This window comes from Triticum aestivum, chromosome 6A (assembly GCF_018294505.1).
Source record: "Triticum aestivum cultivar Chinese Spring chromosome 6A, IWGSC CS RefSeq v2.1, whole genome shotgun sequence".
In the NCBI taxonomy this organism is placed as follows: domain Eukaryota; kingdom Viridiplantae; phylum Streptophyta; class Magnoliopsida; order Poales; family Poaceae; genus Triticum; species Triticum aestivum.
Genome location: NC_057809.1, coordinates 603,690,166 through 603,696,186, shown reverse-complemented (window position 1 = coordinate 603,696,186; position 6,021 = coordinate 603,690,166).

Sequence of the window (6,021 nt, the reverse complement as noted above, 5' to 3'; positions counted from 1 at the left end):
TATTCCTTAGAAAACTTCATTATTTTGGTTTTGTTTTAGTATTTATTTCATTTTCTTTCTTCTTGAAGGGTAATATAAAAACCACTAGTTCATTCTTTCTTAGAAAAAATAAATATTTTGACTTATTTTATTTTTTATTCTTCTTTAAAGGTAATACCAATTACACTTATTTATTACTTTAAGAATAATATTTTGACTTTGTATTTGGTTTTATTTTATTTTCATTCTTCTTTAAGGGTAATACAATGCCACTAATTCATTCGTACTTAGGAAAGTTCTTATTGGCGATAATTTTACATTTTTATTCTTATTCTTGCCTATTTTTAAAAACAAGATTTTTATTTATAGCTGTGCAATTTTTTTCTTTCATTTCTTTCTTCCTATATGGTAATGCAAATTCCCTTAATTCATTCTTTCTTAGAAGATTGTGTTATTTTGATTTTGTTTTATTATTTATTTCAACTTTTTTTGGAGGGTAATACCAAACCCACTAATTCATTCTTTCTTAGAAAACTTTGTCATTTTAATTAATTTTGCTTTTTATTTCTTCTTTAAGGGTAATATCAATGACACTTATTCATTATTATTTTTAGAAAACTTCATTATTTTGATTTGTATTAGTTGCATTTCAATTTCTTTCTTCTTTAAAGGGAATACGAATGTCACTAATTCAACTGTACAAAGGAAACTATATTTTTTGCAAAAGTTTCACTTTCATATGCTTATTCTTTCATATTTTTATAATGCGCAATTTTTATGTATATCGTGTGTAAAGTTTGTAATTGTTTGATTTAGATTAGTTTTTTTGTTTTTTCTTCTTAAATGGTAATACCAATGTCACCAATTCATTCTTTCTTTGAAAATTTCACCACTTTGAGTTCATTTTAGTATTTATTTCATCTTCTTTCTTATTGAAGGGTAATACCAAAGCCACTAATTCACTCTTTCGTAGAAAACTTCATTATTTTGAATTTGTTTCAGTTTTTTTTTGTTTCTTCGTTAAGGGTAATACCAATGCTAATAATTTATTTTCACAGAAGTTATTTTTTATGCAACCGCCATTTGATTTTAATAAAGTGTGCCCCAGGGCATTCCTCTAAAAAAGGTATTCCTTCCTAGGAATTTCTTTGTGAAAACTCCTTTATTATATGCATATTCTTGCATATTTTAGAATAGCGCGATTTGGGTGCATGTTTTTTCATTATTATTATTTTACTTTTTTATTTTCTTTGTTCTTTAAGGTTAATGCCAATTGCACTAATTCATTTTTTAGAAAGATTTATTTTTTATTTTTACTGTTATTTTTTACCTTTTACTCTTTAAGGTGAAACCGACACTGGTATTAGATTTTTAATTTAACAGTTCAATTTTTGGATGAGACTTCTTTTTTTGTCAACAGCCGCTTAAAGATGAAGAATGTTTATGCAATCCTCAATCCGGGTCCAAAGTTGTGTGGCTTCTGTAAGAATATTCAGTATGGCCTGTGTAATTTATCAAAAAATCTAATGTTAAGTTGTCTAGTGTGATGATTACTACACATACATGAGTTAGAAATATCAAATATGGGTTCAAGTACCCCCCCCCCTCTCCCTTCAAAATGATATATACATGTGTATATGTGTATGTATTGTATGCATGTATATAAACATAAATATACATGTGTGAGAGACTGCACATATAATCACTTACCCTTGCATGCAAATATGTGTGAGAGTGCTATTCTTCGGTAACCTATAAACGCTTTAATACTATCACTGGTAGAAAACAGGGCTTTGGTCACAGCTCAATATACACATTAGTCTCGGTTACATTACGAACCGAGACTAATGTGAGCATTAGTCCCGATTCGAGCGGCTAAAGGCATTAGTCCCGGTTCAAATGAGACCATTAGTCACGATTTTTAGACACGAACTAGGACTAAAGGGTGTGATGCCCTTTAGTCCCGGTTCGTATATCAAACCGGGACTAAAGACTAGACCTTTAGTCCCGGTTTGAAACACGAACCAGGACTAAATGGTGCGATGTCCTTTAGTCCCGGTTCCTATCTCAAACCGGGACTCAAGGGGGTCGTTTCTCAAACTCTACCCCCCCCCCCCATGTATCGCCATTTTAGTTTTGAAAAAAACAAAAGAAAATGATAAAAACTTCAAATAATAAATTCCTTCGAGATGTAGTTATATTACTACATCTACTAATTAGGAAAATTAAAAAACATAAATTTGGACATGTTTTGCAAAAAAATATTATGAAAAAGTAAAACTGCTATAACTTTTGCATACGATGTCGGAAAAATGTATAATATATCAAAATGTTCAGCACGAAAATCCGCATCCGATTTTGACAGCCATAGGCATGTTTGCAAATTTTTAGAATCCTCAGATTCTAAAAGGAAAAAAGTTATGCTCAAATTTCAGTTTTTTTGAATTTTGGTTAATTCTGGTCAAACTACTTATTCAAGAAGTATTAGTGTTACTATATAATTATTCAAGAATATTAGTGTTACTAAATAATTATTTCAGCTTTTTTGAATTTTGGTCAAATCTGGTCAAACTGTGGTCAAACAATGGTCAAACTACTTATTCAAGAAATATTAGTGTTACTAAATAATTATTGTTTTTTAGATTAATAGTTTCAAACTCAAACAGTGAAACGTGTGACTTCATGCTCAAGCTAAACTCCTGAAGGTTAATAGGATTGACATCTTACTATTGTCAGGAAGCAACAAGTGCAGACTTGGAAACGAGGGGGAATAGAACCTATAGGGTCCGCACGCTGAACGTTTGATGATGATTTAGTATTATATGAGTTATGTGATTTGGTGACCAAATGTTGTTCGGAGTCCCGGATGCACGGACATTACGAGGAGTCTCGAAATGGTCAAGAGGTAAAGATTGATATATAGGGCGATGGTATTCGGACACCGGAAGTGTTCCGGAGGGTATCGGGTACTTATCAGGTCATCGTAAGGTGTTTCGGGTACCCCCAGCAATCCTATGGGCCATATGGGACTTGTGACGTAACACACCAGCCCACAAAGGGGCTGGTGCACCCAATAAGGCTATAGGAGGAGGAATAGGAAAGGGGGGAAGGGCAAGGAAAGTGTGGATTAGAATTGCCACTTCCTTCCCTCACCCCCCCCCCCCCCGCCTCTCTTTCCTTCCCCTTCATGCATACATGAAAAGGGGGCGCAAGGCAAGGCAGGGGCCCTAGGGGGTGGCGGCCAAACCTAGGGCGCCCCTGGCTGCCTCTCCTCCCCTCCCACCTATATATATGTGGGGAGGGGGCGCCTCACAAGCACGCAACATCAATTGTTAGCCGTGAGCGGCGCGCCCCTCCATAGTTTACACCTCCGGTCATATTCTCGCGGTGCTTAGGCAAAGCCCTACGCGGATCACTTCACATTCACCGTCACCACACCGTCATGTTGACGGAACTCATCTAATTCATCGACACCTTGCTGGATCAATAAGGTGAAGGATGTCACTGCGCTGAATGTGTACAGATCTCGGAGGTGTCGTACGTTCGGTGCTTGTTCGGTCGGAGCTAGAAGAAGTTCGACTACATCAACCGTGTTGTCAAACGCTTCTGCTTTCGGTCTATGAGGGTACGTAGACACACTCTTCCCCTTTTGTTGCTATGCATCTCCTAGATAGATCTTGCGTGAGCGTAGGAAATTTTTGAAATTGCATGCTACGTTTCCCAATAGTGGCATCCGAGTCAGATCTATGCGTAGATGATATGCACGAGTAGAGCACAAAGTGTTGTGGGCGGTGATCATCATACTGCTTAACACCAACATCTTATTTTGATTCGGCCGTAGGCCTGTTTGCAAATTTTTAGAATCCTCAAATTCTAAAAGGAAAAAATTTATGCTCAAATTTCAGTTTTTTCGAATTTTGGTTAATTCTGGTCAAACTATGGTCAAACTACTTATTCAAGAAGTATTGGGGTTACTAAATAATTATTCAAGAATATTAGTGTTACTAAATAATTATTTCAGTTTTTTGAATTTTGATCAAACTCTGGTCAAACTAGTTATTCAAGAAATATTAGTGTTACTAAATAATTATTGTTTTTTAGATTAATAGTTTCAAACTCAAACAGTGAAACGTGTGACTTCATGCTCAAGCTAAACTCCTGAGGGTTAATAGGATTGACATCTTACTATTGTCAGGAAACAACAAGTGCAGACTTGGAAACGAGGGGGAATAGAACCCGTAGGGTCTGCACACTGAACGTTCGATGATGATTTAGTATTATATGAGTTATGTGATTTGGTGACCAAATGTTGTTGGGAGTCCCGGATGCACGGACATGACGAGGAGTCTCGAAATGGTCAAGAGGTAAAGATTGATATATAGGACGATGGTATTCGGACATCGGAAGTGTTCCGAAGGGTATCGGGTCATCAGAAGGTGTTTCAGGTACCCCCGGCAATCCTATGGGCCATATGGGCCTTCTGAAGGAACACACCAGCCCACAAGGGGCTGGTGCACTCTATAAGGCTATAGGAGGCGGAGAAGGAAAGGGGGAAGGGCAAGGAAAGTGCAGATTAGGATTCCCACTTCCTTCCCTCACCCCCGCCCCTCTTTCCTTCCCCTTTATGCATACATGGAAAGGGGGCACAGGGCAAGGCAGGGCCCCTAGGGTGCGGCGGCCAGCCCTAGGGCGCCCCTGGCTGCCTTTCCTCCCCTCCCACCTATATATATGTGGGGAGGGGGCACCTCACAAGCACACAACATCAACTTTTAGCGTTATGCGGCGCCCCCCTCCACAGTTTACACCTACGGTCATATTCTCATGATGCTTAGGCGAAGCCCTACGCCGATCACTTCACATTCCCCATCATCACGCCGTCATGTTGACGGAACTCATCTACTTCATCGACACCTTGCTGGATCAAGAAGGCGAGGGACGTCATCGCGCTGAACGTGTGCAGATCTCGGAGGTGTCGTACGTTCAGTGCTTGATCGGTCGGAGTTAAAAGAAGTTTGACTACATCAACCGCGTTGTCAAACGCTTCCGCTTTCGGTCTATGAGGGTACGTAGACACACTCTCCCCCTCTTGTTGCTATGCATCTCCTAGATAGATCTTGCGTGAGTGTAGGAATTTTTTGAAATTGCATGCTACATTTCCCAACAGTGGCATCCGAGCCAGGTCTATGCATAGATGATATGCACGAGTAGAACACAAAGTGTTGTGGGCGGTGATCATCATACTGCTTACCACCAACGTCTTATTTTGATTCGGTCGTAGGCCTGTTTGCAAATTTTTAGAATCCTCAAATTCTAAAAGGAAAAAAAGTTATGCTCAAATTTCAGTTTTTTTTAATTTTGGTTAATTCTAGTCAAACTACTTATTCAAGAAGTATTAGTGTTACTAAATAATTATTCAAGAATATTAGTGTTACTAAATAATTATTTCAGTTTTTTTGAATTTTGGTCAAACTGTGGTCAAACTGTGGTCAAACAATGGTCAAACTACTTATTCAAGAAATATTAGTGTTACTAAATAATTATTGTTTTTTAGATTAATAGTTTCAAACTCAAACAGTGAAATGTGTGACTTCATGCTCAAGCTAAACTCCTGATGGTTAATAGGATTGACATCTTACTATTGTCAGGAAAACAACAAGTGCAGACTTGGGAACGAGGGGGGATAGAACCCGTAGGGTCCGCACGCTTAACGTTCGATGATGATTTAGTATTATATGAGTTATGTGATTTGGTGACCGAATGTTGTTCGGAGTCCCGGATGCACGGACATGACGATGAGTCTCGAAATGGTCAAGAGGTAAAGATTGATATATGGGACGATGGTATTCGGACACCGGAAGTGTTTCAGAGGGTATCGGGTACTTATCGGGTCATCGAAAGGTGTTTTGGATACCCCCGGCAATCCTATGGGCCATATGGGCCTTGTGAAGGAACACACCAGCCCACAAGGGGCTGGTGCACCCTATAAGGCTTTAGGAGGAGGAGGAGAAGGAAAGGGGGAAGGGCACGGAAAGTGTGGACTAG